General features: G+C 39.7%; 1 protein-coding gene across 2 annotated transcripts in view; it reads left to right on the top strand.

The window, feature by feature from the left end:
- The window catches only part of FAT3 (FAT atypical cadherin 3), a 489,892-nt gene that overhangs the window by 80,888 nt on the left and 395,228 nt on the right, over positions 1 to 13,776 (top strand). The window lies entirely within an intron of this gene.

Here is a 13,776-nt window from a genome sequence, read left to right as displayed (position 1 = left end):
AGATGCTGCTTTTCTTCCTGTTTACCAATAAAACCAATGGAACAAGTTAGATGTTCGTGAGGTATTATTGCCAAGATACCACTGTACCTTGATTAAGCCAGACCAAATGGTTCATGCGCCTTTCTTCAAGTCTTTTTCTTGTTTTAGTCAGTTCATTTTTTTGTAACTCTCCAGATTTCAAAGTAAAACTGGAACCATTTCCCAAAACTCTTTTCTGAGGGGGGGGGGAAGAAAGGAAAAGAAAAGAAAGGAATAAAAGCAGTATGTGATCATATGAGTCTGAGAATCACTGACCACTTTATTTTCTCTGAGAATCAGATTTGTGATTAGCATAATAAATACTTAATATTTACTTAGTGTTTTCCATGTGCCAAGCCCTGTTTAATAGGCATCATCTCTTTTAATCCTAACATTTCTGTGAATTGCCTTATTTGACAGATGAGGAAAATAAGGTTAGGCAGCTTAGGGAAATGTGACCAAGATTCCACAATTGACAGCTATGTTCAGTGGCACAGCCCATACTCGTACAGGAGATTCCCACGTGCTCTCCATCCAAGAATCTGCAACCTTTTGGCATCAGCTGAGATCGGGAATAATCGGGGGTTTGGCTGTAGATCAGCCACTATACAAGAATGTGAAATTGGGGGAATAACCTTGACACTAGAATGATGTTCAGATACTTTCTTCAATTCTTGAATGTGAAAATCATCACATTTCAATTTTAAAAATTGGGGAATAGTTTGAAATTAGTCTTGGAGAGTCAAGATTACTCTCTGGGTATAGCTTCAGTTGATCCACGCCTTACAATTTTAACATGATGACTCTCTCTGTTCCCAGAAATTGAGGCTCTGACAAGCTTCTGCTGCAGTCACTTCATTAATCTTACTCTACCAGGACACCTGTTCACTACTGTGCGGTGTCGGCTGATATCATACAGTAATTATGTTGTTAATTCATGGGCTGATGTTTTCCAGGCTGAAGCATGGCTTCCTGTAGGTAGTGATCTGGGAAATCAAATCAAGCAGGCAAGGAAAACATTGACAATTGTCTGACTTTACCAACTTGGCTATATGACATGACTTTGGGTGGAAAGAATGCCACTTACTGAGTATGGTCTTTTTCATAGGGCCACTATTCAGCAGAAATTCCATTAATTGAATGGTGATACAAAACACTAACTGTTGAATGAAAATCCACGGGACCTGAGTCCTAGCTCCACTCCTTACTTTGGGATTTTGAAGTTACTTAACCTCTCAGTGTCCTTATTTGCATAATGGGAATAATAATAAAGCCAAAATCAGATAAAAACTCTTAGCCCAATAAACACACAATAAATGTTAACTTATTATTATTTAGCAAATATGTATTGATGTTTACTTTTTACTTAGCAACATGGAAAAACTTCTTGGAGAAAATGGTTCTGTAGTTCAGCTTTCCTTGATAAGAGTAAATAAATAGGAAGAGATAAAAGATGTTAGAGATGGGAGAACTGGCAGCACGTGTGGTTATGGTGGCTTGGATCCTTGAAACTTGAGAATCTGCACGTGAGGTTTTTACCTTTCATTTCTCTGTGATGTTATGGTTTCTGAAGGTCTTAGACTGGAATTTTGGCTCTACTACTTCTTAGCTGCGTGATCTTAGGCAAGTTACTTGACTACTCGGTTTCTTCTGAAAGTGCAGGTAATAATAGTACCAACTTTATGGGGTCACTGTGAGGATTAAATAAGTAAAACATATTAAACAGCTAAACCAGGGCCTCCATAAATAATATTATTACTTATGGGGGTTAGAGTTTCACTGGGTAGGCAGACTTAGCACGTGAACTATGAGGAACCTATAATTCACGGCCACATGTATGGTATAGCATATAGGCCAGGACAGTAATTTCCAGCCTTTTCACACAGAAGAACCTCCTTATCATTCCCTCCTCCAATGACTGTTAAAAAATGAAGCAGAACAACAACACAAAAACTTTTGTTGATTTTCTTATAAAAGCAATGAAAGGACATTGTAGACAAATTATAAAATACAGATAAAATATAGGAAAACAAGCCAGACCCACAATCACACCCTTCAGAGATAACTATTTTTAACACCTTGATGTATTAATTTTTTTATGTCTTTGTCTTTTGTGTACACATGTAAATTTTTTTAAAATGGCATTATATTATCCATACTATTGGAAAGCTATTTTTGCACCTAATAATAAATTACAAATATTTTTAACTATTAATAAATGTTTCTCACCAGTTTGTCTGATGATTAAATACTGTTCCCTGGATGGACGCCCTATCATTCGTTCAAGCAGTCTCTACTGCTGTGCGTTTAGGGGCTTTCATTTTGTGTGTGTCGTGGTAAACAGCGCTAGGGTGAGACTGATACCTCCATAGCCATGCAGATTGTTCCAGTGTTTCGTTATACCCAAACTTCTGGAGGAAGGTCATGGGTCTGCAGCTGGGAGGTGAGGGCCAAGGTGGGACTGCTGTCCCTTTCCAGGCAGGAGGGGCACAGGAGCAAGGCAGTCCCAGGGAGCAAATCCAAAAGTGGAAGGCAGAGTATAAGATGTGATATAGGAGAAAACAGGCAAGGAAAGCAGAAAAGAGCCTGTAGGTCCTATGGATAAAGAGTAGACAGTGACCTCTCCAGTGACCAGGAGAGGCCTCTTCTGGAGCACAAGTCCCCTAAGCCTCCCTTTACCTTTGAGTATGAGCTTCTGCCCTTGGAGGTCAGAGAAGGGCCAAGAGCTCTGTGAGCTGGGGTAGCTAGAAAACCCTGAAGCAGATGTTTTGGATGATAAGCAAAACTGAATAAGTAGAGAAAAAAATGTAAGTATGCATCAGATGGAGGAGCAGCATGTGTGGTTTGGTGTGGCTTGGACCTGTGAGTTTTGAGAAGCTAGCAGTGCGATTGCAATCACTCCGGGTAGCCTTGGCAAAGCGCGCCCTCACTCATCTTGGTTGCCCAGAGAAATGGGAAAGAAAAATAAGTCAGTGAACATCAGTGGATTTCCTTGCCTTGAAAAAGAAAAAAAATCCATTAAAAATCACCATATCCAAATCAGTCTGATACCCCATAGTAAGAGTGTTTTTGATGTAATCACACATAAAAATAAACTAAAACATCTTGGACCTCTGGGTCAGAATTAAGCCAGCAGCCCAATCTGTCTCTCACCTGCCTAATGGCCAAGAAGAAAGCATCATCTTCCTCATCAAAGTCTCCTATTAACACTTACGACCAGAAAACCTCTCATTTTCCCTAATGCGCTTCTATTGTTAGGTGGCTTCCTTTTTTTTTTTTTTATTAATTCCATGCTATGGTAAACAGTGCTATGATGAGACTGTGGTATTCCAGCTGTTTTAAATATTTTAACTAATGGAATTTTATTGTATTTTTGCCCTGGGGACTTAAGCAGTGGGCAGAACCACACAGAGCTAGCTGATAAATAATAAATGCCATAATGCCCATTAATCTATATTTGGAAGCAATGTTTCCCTTGCTCTTTCCAGGTTTTGACATTTACTTGTACTCTTCTCCCCTGTGTGTAGCTGCACTTTCCATGGAAATATTTTCTTTAAGTTTCCAGGACCTGTAACATATATTTTTCTCTGCTGTTTACCCAGTAGGGATGAGTGTTTGTATTAGAATGAGGTCAAGCTGTTTTCTGTAATTTGCTATGAAACTCTGAGAAACTCAGTGCTCTTACCTGGACCCCCTTATTTCTCTTGCTCCCCTTCCCAGCCCACCTCAGAGTGGCCTTAATTTATGTCTCTTACCTACTCAGTTTCCAAGGTGGTGTGGGGCATTGACTGTAGTTTTAAGGACAGATTACTTTTCATTAGCTTTTCCAAAGACGTTTTACATGGTGAGTTGTTATAGCTTGCAATGTACTGTAGAGAGAAATGCCAAGAGGCAGCATGATTTTGCTTGATCTTGAGTCTGAGCAGGCTGTGAGGCAAGGATGGCCCTACAAACACCAGCATCCTTGCTCTGTGATTTGGTGTCAGTGTTTAGTCCATTGCCTTCATTCAGTAGAATTCTTCAGCTAGCATCGTACATCTCTTCCAGGGGCCATGTACAAGCACTTGATAGCTATTTAATAAATTTGAATGTAGGCAAAATTTGCAACTATTTATTATTAGATGTTAAAAATTGATATTTCTCCATATGAAAAAAGAAAGTCGCTGATAACTCTGAAATGCAGATAGTCCCCTGCTGTAGTCCTTTACCCTTACTGTGTCACAGCCTGCTGGTGTGTGACCCTCAGCCACCCTTTGGCAGTAGAAGGATGCTGTGAGAGCATAGCCCATGAAGGGCAGATGCCTGAATGGCGCAGCACTGGGCACGTGTGGGCACAGTGGGATGCCCGGCCTTCAGTGTGCTTGCAGAGAGCATGTGGCTTTGGAACCTGTTCCAGACATCTAGAGGGCTTGGTGCCTCCTCTTTCCTGTGGGGAGGTCCAGGTGGCCATCGGAGCTGCTCCTGTAGTGCTCAGGAGGCGAGAGAGCATGGAGTGGTGGCAAGAGTGAAGGAGCAGCTTTCAGTGCCTGGCTCTACTCCTTGCCAGCTTTGCAGCTTGAGTAAATCTCAGCATGTCTCTAAGAGTCCTCTTCCACATTATGTTAATAATACTACTTGTGTGCTTACCTTCCAGGCTATTGTCAGGTTCTGTTAAATGAACTCCTCTGGTCCTTCAAAAGTCTCTCTAACTTTAGTGCCTATACTTGGAAGAGGAGGTCCTAGGAAGTAGTTGATGATAAAATGAATGTAAAGTACTGCATGGATAATTTTGGTCAAACCTTTTTGATTTCAGAGCAGATGGGGCCTCATTCACTCCCTGCTCATTTGAGGGTAGTGCAAATGCCTCAGTTGCTTAATTGGGGGAAAAGCCAACAGTGGTTTGATGTCATGATACATTCTATCTGGCCAAATATTAAACCCACATTTCCCTGGGGCCCAAGGATAGGAATCTAGCTGTTGCAGGACATGATATTTTTGCGTTGTTTCAAATGCTAGTTGATCTTTAACTTTGCATACCTTATCTGCATGCCTGGAGCTCTTTCAAAGTATAATATTAAGAAAGAAGAGCTACAGTTAGTGTAAAGCAAAGAAAAAATATGTTTTCCTTTGTTTTGTCTTTGGCCCAGGGTTTATTACTGCCAGGGACCTATTTATTAGCCAGCTTTAAAAAGCAGCTGTTCTCTGTCTTTTTTTTCCCCTCCAAGGATGCCTGCCTTGGATATTTGGGCACAGCTTAATGTTAGGCGATGCTCTGTAAAGTGAGTCCTGGGAAATAGATTCCGTGTCTGTTTCAGAGGTTAGAGAAATGGAAGCATAAATATTGAATCCACGTATTAGAGAGAGGGTAGATAATTAAGCCCTTGTCTGGTCCCAGGCAGCTTGTTGATGTGTTTTTATTTTCCAGTGAATGAATGATGTTCTTCAAAGGGAGGTGCCATGTGGGAAATCAGGTCTCTGCTGAAGCATAGCCGTGATCCCTGCATTGCCATGTTCCGCACAGGTCCAGTTCCAATCCACAGGCGAGCGGCGAGGCTGGACTAATTACGTAGCTGTCAGAATCCCACAAATGAATGGACTGGGAGTGCTGCTGCTTCCTTGTCTGTGACAGTGCGTGGTGGTTTGGGTTTCACTTTTTTAACAGCGGTATTTTAGCAGACAAGAGAGCATTGATAGGGAATTGAAAACTTTCTGAAAACAGGGTTAGAAAATGTATTTGTACGTGCTTGTGGCCCAGTGATACAGAGCTTGCTGCCAGCACAAAGCCACCACTGCTTGTAAGACAAACAGGTGAAATTTAGCTTCCCACCGCGAGGGAGTGACCTTTACACCCTGCAGAAACATACTCGTTCACACACACAACACATGCACCCGGTACCTCTACTCTCATTACATGTACGTTATGGACATTGTATGGCTAAAGTATAATTATGTTGTAGACATATAATGGGGAGCGTTTTGAAATAGGATGTTTCTCTGTGAGTAGCGGAGGGGACTCCCCTCCTGAATGAACCATCACCACTGCCCTGCAGATATGTTGTAAAATCATCCAGAGACTAAATAGATCTTCTTCGTTCTGAGCTGGGTGAACCAGGGAAATGTTTGAAGGGCTGGGCCGTGCCTAGCCATATTGGAGCCTGTGGCTAAAAGAAAAAATCGGTACTACTGACTGTGTCTTTATATAAAATTTTGATATTTTGTTTATCATGGATTTCATTAATTTTGATTTTTTTTAAAATATGGCATTAAGTTGTTAATTATCTAGATTATGAGTATTGTTGGCATACACTTAAATTTTGTATCCAGGGCAGGTGCCTCACTTGGCTCCCCTTAGTCTCAGCCCTGTTCAAGGGTCCTTTGCATTTCTCTGTGGGAAGAGAGGGGAGAGAGGGGCTTTCTCCATGCTGTTCCTGCTGGCCGGCATACTTTGCCCTCCTCGCCACCATGCCTGCTTGTGTGATAGCAACTGAATCAGACAGAGTCCCCACATTCGTGGAGCTAATGGTCTGGAAGTAATGATAGACACAATCAGATTCAACACATTTAGAGAAATCAAAGTAAATTTATAAAACTTAAAATTAACACATTTATAAATTTAAAAAAATGCAAGGTGCTATAAAAAAATAAAAAAAGAACATCATGATGTTAACAAGAATGGGAGGAGTGGGGATGGAGAACCTTACTTGAGTAGTTAGACTAGCCACACCGATGAGCTAACACTGAAGTTGACACCTGATGAGAAGAAGCCGTCCACAAGGTGAGTTAGGTGCTGGGGGGAGAACTCCATGTCCAGGACACTGCGTAAAGAGCCAATGGTAGAAAAAAAGATGGGCTGTTGTGAACAAAATAGTGTTAGGTGGGACAGGGACATAGCAAAGGAGGTGAGGCACGTGGAGAGGGCTGGCATTGGAGGCAGGGGCCTGGTCAGGTAGAGCCTTGAAGTTTAAGGTCAGCAGTCTGAAAGGAGGAGTGATGGGGTTTAGAAGACATCTCCAAGAAGCTTTCTCCCACCCTCGCCTCCATTGCAGTACTCATCATGGTGTAGTATATGCTTGGTCATGTGTTTGAAGATACTCCCACCGTTTGGGACTGGAGAGCAGCAGTCTGCCAAAAGACATTTGGGGATCAGGAAAGCTTTTGGCTATATCCACTGGGAGCCTTAGGATCAGCATCCCTTACTCTGAATACGTGAGTATTTTCATGCTGCATACATTTTCTTCAGTTAATGCTCTTTCTCCTTGGCCTTGTGGGGAAAAAAAAATGCTAGCTTAGCTCAGCTTCAAGGAAATTTTATCTGGAGTGTTAGGGAGGATCCAACATCCTACTGTTTCAAGAACTGGCAAAGGAAGGTGAAATCAGAATGAGAAAATAGCAAAGGGAAGAGTGGAACTTAGAGAACTTCTCCCAAAGCAGAGTGTCCTGCTTTTCTTATTCTCAGATAAAACATAGGATGTTTTGTGCATTGTTTTACCAAGATCTGTTCCTTTGCTCATGCTGAAGAGTTTCAATATCTTATTTATTAATTAGCTTTCCCCTTTTTAACAACAGTAACAGATTCACCTTTGTTAATGCCTTTCATTCAGAATTGTATTTTAGGAATTAAAATTCCTACAAAATATAAGAAGTTAATTTTTAAAAAAAAAGTGTTTTCTTTCCTGGCCAATAGAACTCCCCACACTTCTTGTTCTCTTTTGTCTCAGAGAGAAATACCACTTTTTTGGCAGCCGACTCTGTTGTCCATTGGTGTCTTTTATGCCCTTTATTCTTCCATTCTGCAAATACACATAGGTGTCACCTGTAGACTGACCATTGTGGTCAGTACCGAGATGCACAAGCCCCATGCTGAGTGTGGGGAGATCCTGTCTTTACTGGTGCGTGGGTGACAGGGGTGGTTTGATGTGCTCTGGAAGCATGGTGGAATGAGAAGTTCATCTTGCCCGGCTATTTTGGGAGGCTTCACTGGAGAGCAAATATTTGTAACCACACTTCAAAGATGCCTAACAATGTGTGATATTGACCAATTTATATACTGTTAATGAAGTATAGAGGCTGGAATGTTCTCATCTTATATCAGTCTTTTCTGAACAAATGAGTGCCAGGTATTTTTAACAAATTATTCAATCATTGGTGTGTTCATTGGGAGATAATGTAGTATCATGGTTATGAGTACTGGTTCTAGAACAAAACAGCCTGTGTACAAATTCCAGCTCTGCCGGCTGACAGCATTTGTAACCTCGGGAAAGACTGAAACTCTCCAAAGTTCAGGTTCCTGCTCTGAAAATGGGTTTGGGTACTACTAGAACCTACCTCATAGAGTGTCTGTGAAAATAAAATAAATGAAAGAATCCATGTAAAGTACTACTTAGAATAGTGACTGACAATTAGCATGTGTTCAATAAGTGGTAGCTATTTTTATTAGCATCAGAATTGACTTGGAGAGTTTGTTAAAAATACCAGCTCTTGGGTTGCACCTAGACCCACTCAATCAGCTTTTCTAGGTAGTATTCAGAATCTGTTTCTAACAAGCACCCCAAGTTATTCTTACACAGTCTGGTATCTATTAATATATCTGTATTGGGGTTTGGCAACTCCAGGACTAAAGTGGATAAATTCCTGGACTTTAAAGTTAGAACAACATGGGTTTGGACTGCATTTCTCAACCCCTTCATGTCTATGTAACTTTGGACATTTTATCTAATTTCTCTAACCCTCTGTTTCTCAACTTGTAAAATAGAGATGATACTCTTCTAGGTTTTTGGTGAAACCACATTAATGTGGTGGAACGAAGAATATTAGGTACTTAGTACAAAGCACATGGTTAAGGGCTGAATAAAGCATGGCTCCTGGTCTCACAAGTATGTGCCAGCCACGGTGTTGGATGCGGGGAATACGAAGACAGTAGACGTTTTCAAGTTTGCAGTCAGAAGTGGAAAGGATGGCTAGTGCTTTAATCAAGAATAACACTCAATAGTTGGAAGGGCCTCCAAAGATCACCTAGTCCCATCTGGTAGAGGGATTGTCTCTTAACATTCCCCACAAGTGGTGCTTGTCTAAATGGTGTACAACTTTGTCACAAGTTACAACAAACCAAGGTGTGCTTTCCTGTGAATTCTAATCAATGGTCCTTGCATATAGAACCCTCTGGGCCCCTGCAGAGTTAGTCTTATCCTTGGATGAAGTTGCCATCCTGAAATATCTGGAGGTGGATGTCATACTCCCCCTGACTTTAATTTTCCAAGTCAACATCCCCAGCTACTTGAGCTGTTTCTCATATAGGATGGTTTGGGGCTTCCCCAGACCCATATTCTGCTCCCTCTAGCAGGCTGCCTTTCAACCATGAGGGAAGCCCAAGGAACAACTATCATGGAATGGATGCTTCATTAAAGTGTATATAGACCCCTTAAAAGGCCTGTGTGGGAACTGTGTCTTATATGAAATAATGCTGTTGCAGCTGATTATCATACATGACTAGTAATGCCCAAGTGGATGGATTTGATAATTGTGGAAGAACCTCGAAAGGATGAGTAGGAAAATTAAGTGCTTCTGAGCAGTTCTTAGAATATCACAAGCTTCAATTTCAGCCCAATTTCTCTTTGAAAGTTATTCCTTCGGCATGTTGGAATATCTGTAGCACCTAAAGCTTGTCTAGCTTCACTATGCTTATAACAAAAGAAAATGCTCTGGGACCTGTTTGAGGGGACCATGCCATTTAAACCCTGTGAGCTAATGAGAAGGCCAAAGCATACATTTGATAAGCTTTGTCATCTTTTTGTGTGCAGATCATAGGCCTTGCATTTTAATTTGCTATACATAATGCTTTCTTAATGAGTTCCAGTGGATAGCCATTGAAACATGCTGGAGCAGCTGCCGACGTGATTATGGGGGAGAAAAAGCATTTATTTGATTTACGTGATATGCAGTTAGGGTAACTAATATTTGCAGCCGGGGTACAATAATGGCAAGGAAAAATTCTTCGGTATTACTGTGGACGGGAGAAAGGTGCTAAATCAATTTATTTTTCCTATACGTGTGAAAACTACTAATTGCAAGCTAATGGAATTGCATTTTAAATGTTGAATGTCTTGCTAGACTACAGTTTGTTTTATGCCAGAAAGTTCATATTAAGCCAATGCAATTATCAGAATTATTTTTTAAGTGAAAATTGAATTGAGGCTTCCTGGTACTGATTTTGGCTATGTTATAAAGCATTGCCTTTAAAGATAAATTGTGACTTGATGGGAGAGGAGAGTAAAACATAAACAAAGTCACAGATATAATCACCATAGTCACAAACAGTAGTTATAGGAATTTAGTGTTAATAAATGTTGAAAAGCATTTTCATATACATTGTCTCATTTAATTCTCTTAACAATCTTATACAGTAGATGTTATTGTACCATCTTCCAAATGGGGAAACCAAGGCTTTAATAGCTTAATTAATTTATCCTAGGTAGAGATGACCAAACTGTGATTTGAACTCTGACTCTAAATTTCATTTTTAGGGATAATGTGTCTCCTAACACCTGCAAACATTGTTGCCTCAAAAAATTTCATAAAATATTATTAAAATTGCAAAGTACTATGTATCTGGATGTATTTGATAATTATTTCTGTTATCAATTTTAAATATTTAAACCAGAAAGTAGAAAAGGAAAATAGAAAAAAGTACTATGTATCTGGATGTATGCAATAATTATTTCTGTTATCAATTTTAAATATTTAAACCAGAAAGTGGAAAAGGAAAATAGAAAACAAGCAAAGACCTAAAATTGAGGGATCTACATAAACAAGCAAATGTTTTTTGGATGTGGCATCATTTAGAGTTTTATCTTTTGTTTCTGAAACCATAATTCAAATCTATTACTTCCACACTCAGTGTCCCTATTGTCCCTGATGTCTGGCCTGGCCAAGTGGCCACATCTTTGCCTCCTTTCCTGATGTCTTTTGACATGTTTAGTAATTCTCCTCTTCTCTTTTGTGAACACACACACACACACACACACACACACACACACACACACACCCAAACACTGGGGACCCTTTAGGTATTATCTTGCTTCTGTTAATCCTTCCCTTCCTTGGGTTAATCAGAAGAGTTGTCATCCCAGCTTCAGTCCCTACTCTGTATAAAGATGATTACCCCACTCCCCAGTCTTCACTACACAGAACTTCAGTCCTTGATCATGTCTGCATATGCCTGGGGCTCATTAGTTGCACTTTTGTATCTTGGAGTTGGTCTGCTGTGCATGGCTGGTCCCCTTAAAATGGTGCCTGTGCCCAGAACAAACCACTCACTTGATGGGTGTCATTGAGGGCTGAGTTTACACCATGTTCTTCTAATCTGGAGGCAACAGCATCACTGTTTTTGAACATTCACCTGAAGTGTCATCGTTTCTCCAAACCTAGGGCTGCAGCATTAACTTCTTTCTTCTGCCTTGTTAGAAGAAAGGAACACGTAAATGTTAACACAGGTCCCTAGTCCTATATCACAAGCTTGGGGCCAGATGTGTTTTGGAATTCAGAGTTTTTCAGAATTTTAGAAAGGCAGTAGAGAGTGGGCATGTGACGCAAGGAATCACACATGTAACGTATGCATGACATTCTCCACAGAGCCTAGGACAGTGCCTTGTAATCAAATACATTAAGATGTCAGTGGCAAACATATGGAGAATCACAATAGTGGACTGAGTATAACAGTTTTACATTGGGCCATGTCGGGTTTAATCTTTACATGGTTTCTGGTTACATCAGGTTTTGCAGTTAAATGAATTTTCAGAGCTTTGGGGATTTTAGAATTCTGGAAAGATCAGAGATTGTAGCCCTATAATAACAGAAGAATCACTATAAAAAGTAACTCTCTATGCTATGTGTCTTGTTATAGGAATTTGACTTTCCATTCTCTAGGCAAAAGTTGACAATTTCTTACAATAAAATTATTATAGAATGTGGTTGGTCTAACCTGGTGCTTTATAAACTTGATAGAAGCTTTAGAAAATTCTCTTATAGATAACCTTTCTTATAGCATCTTTAACATACAGCATTTTAGTATATTTTGAAGACAGGTGTAGTGTAATTCTTCATTTTTCCTCTGACAAACTGAGGTAGGGTCAGCACAAAGGCAAGCAATATTTGGAGGGTTTGGATCATTTTAGAGACCCTGTGCCAATCTCTATAAATTATTTGTTTTGGCTGATTATCTCTTTTTCTTGAATGTGAGGCCACAAGCCAAACTACCAAGGTGTATTATCAAACTAAAGTCATTTTCGTATATATTCAGAATTTCAGGGCCAAATAATAATTTCTCAGTATGGTTTCATTGTCTATGAGGGTCATAGCTTAACCAACCATAGGGCTGATCAAGGTCATTGTATATGTTACTGATGATTAAAACAGAAAAGGCAGGCATGTGGGATCTTGATTGTTTCATTTGAAAACCCAAAATTGTTCAGGAACTCATAAATTAGCCCTGTTTAATGTTTATGAAGATAATTAGGGAAAGATTGCTTCAAAGTAATAACTGTTATAAAAATGAGACCTTTTTAAAACCCTGATTTATAAAGCACTTATTTGCCTTCAAGAATTTTGGGGGCTGATTTATAAGCTGATTCACCATCTGTCTCTTCTTGGCAAAACAAAGGAGAAATGGTTGGATACTATTTTAGGAGCAAGATTAAAATATTAATTGTATATTTTACATGAGCAAGAAATGGAGGGGGCTAGTATTTGACTCCTCCTATTTATAAATTATCTTTTAAAATGTTCTACTTTGGGATTATTTAAGATAAAAAAGCTCTAAATAGAAAAAATAAAGCTTGAAACCAAATTGTATTGCTAGTAGACTTTTAATCAAAGCTTTTAGAGTTTTTTTTCATTTACATATTGTAGCAGTTAAATATCTGGGACATATTATCCAATGATGTCCCAGTTCCAAGTGTGGAAGAAGCCACTATATTCCTGTGATTAGTATTTTCTACTTACTGAGTGCCTCTAGCGTATCACACGTATTATTTATTTTTTTTATCTCTAAAGGTCCAATAGCCATGCCAGGTTGATACTGTTTTATTATCCCCATTCTAATGATAAGGAAGTTGAGGCTGAAGAGTTTGAGTAATTTGCCCAAGGCTGAACCCAGGTTTGTCTGACTCGGAAGGAAGTTCTCTCTTCTATTCCACACTTGACCTTGAGTCTTTCCAAATTTTGCCTAATTATAGCAAATCTTTTATAAATGAAGGACAATTATTCCAATGGTCCAGACCATCAGACTTTGGGGTCAAGATGTTTTTGAACCAGACTTCTCATTCCCAGTTGATACCTTCTACCATCAGTTACATAATATCTGCTTCTTATTTTATAAGGCTTATATTCAGTTTTAGCTATGGTTTCTACTTACAACTGGCTTAGATCTCCTTAAACTGTCTTGAAATGTACGCGTGAACATAGAAACCATATGCCCACTCTATGACTGGGGTACAAATTGCCTTTCCCATCTCTTGTCTGTTTGTCTTAATTGTCTCATCCGTCTTACCTAGATTGTAAGTCCTTTGGGAAGCACCAAACCCTGCTGTACATGGAACCCACAGAACTTCTCAGGTTATTATTTTTCATTAGGTGAGATGGAAATGATCCAAGGCTGATTATTTTCTGTGGGTTTGGCTGAAATGTCTGGCCTTGGAAACAGAAGTTCTACACATAAGTACATGCTGTTCTCCTTTGTAGCTTTCAATGCTACCTGTAATCTGGTACTTTTCAAAATTCTGTCTC

The sequence above is a fragment of the Lemur catta genome, chromosome 7 (genome assembly GCF_020740605.2).
Source record: "Lemur catta isolate mLemCat1 chromosome 7, mLemCat1.pri, whole genome shotgun sequence".
Taxonomy (NCBI): Eukaryota; Metazoa; Chordata; class Mammalia; order Primates; family Lemuridae; genus Lemur; species Lemur catta.
This window is presented reverse-complemented; position numbering and strand designations above follow the sequence as displayed.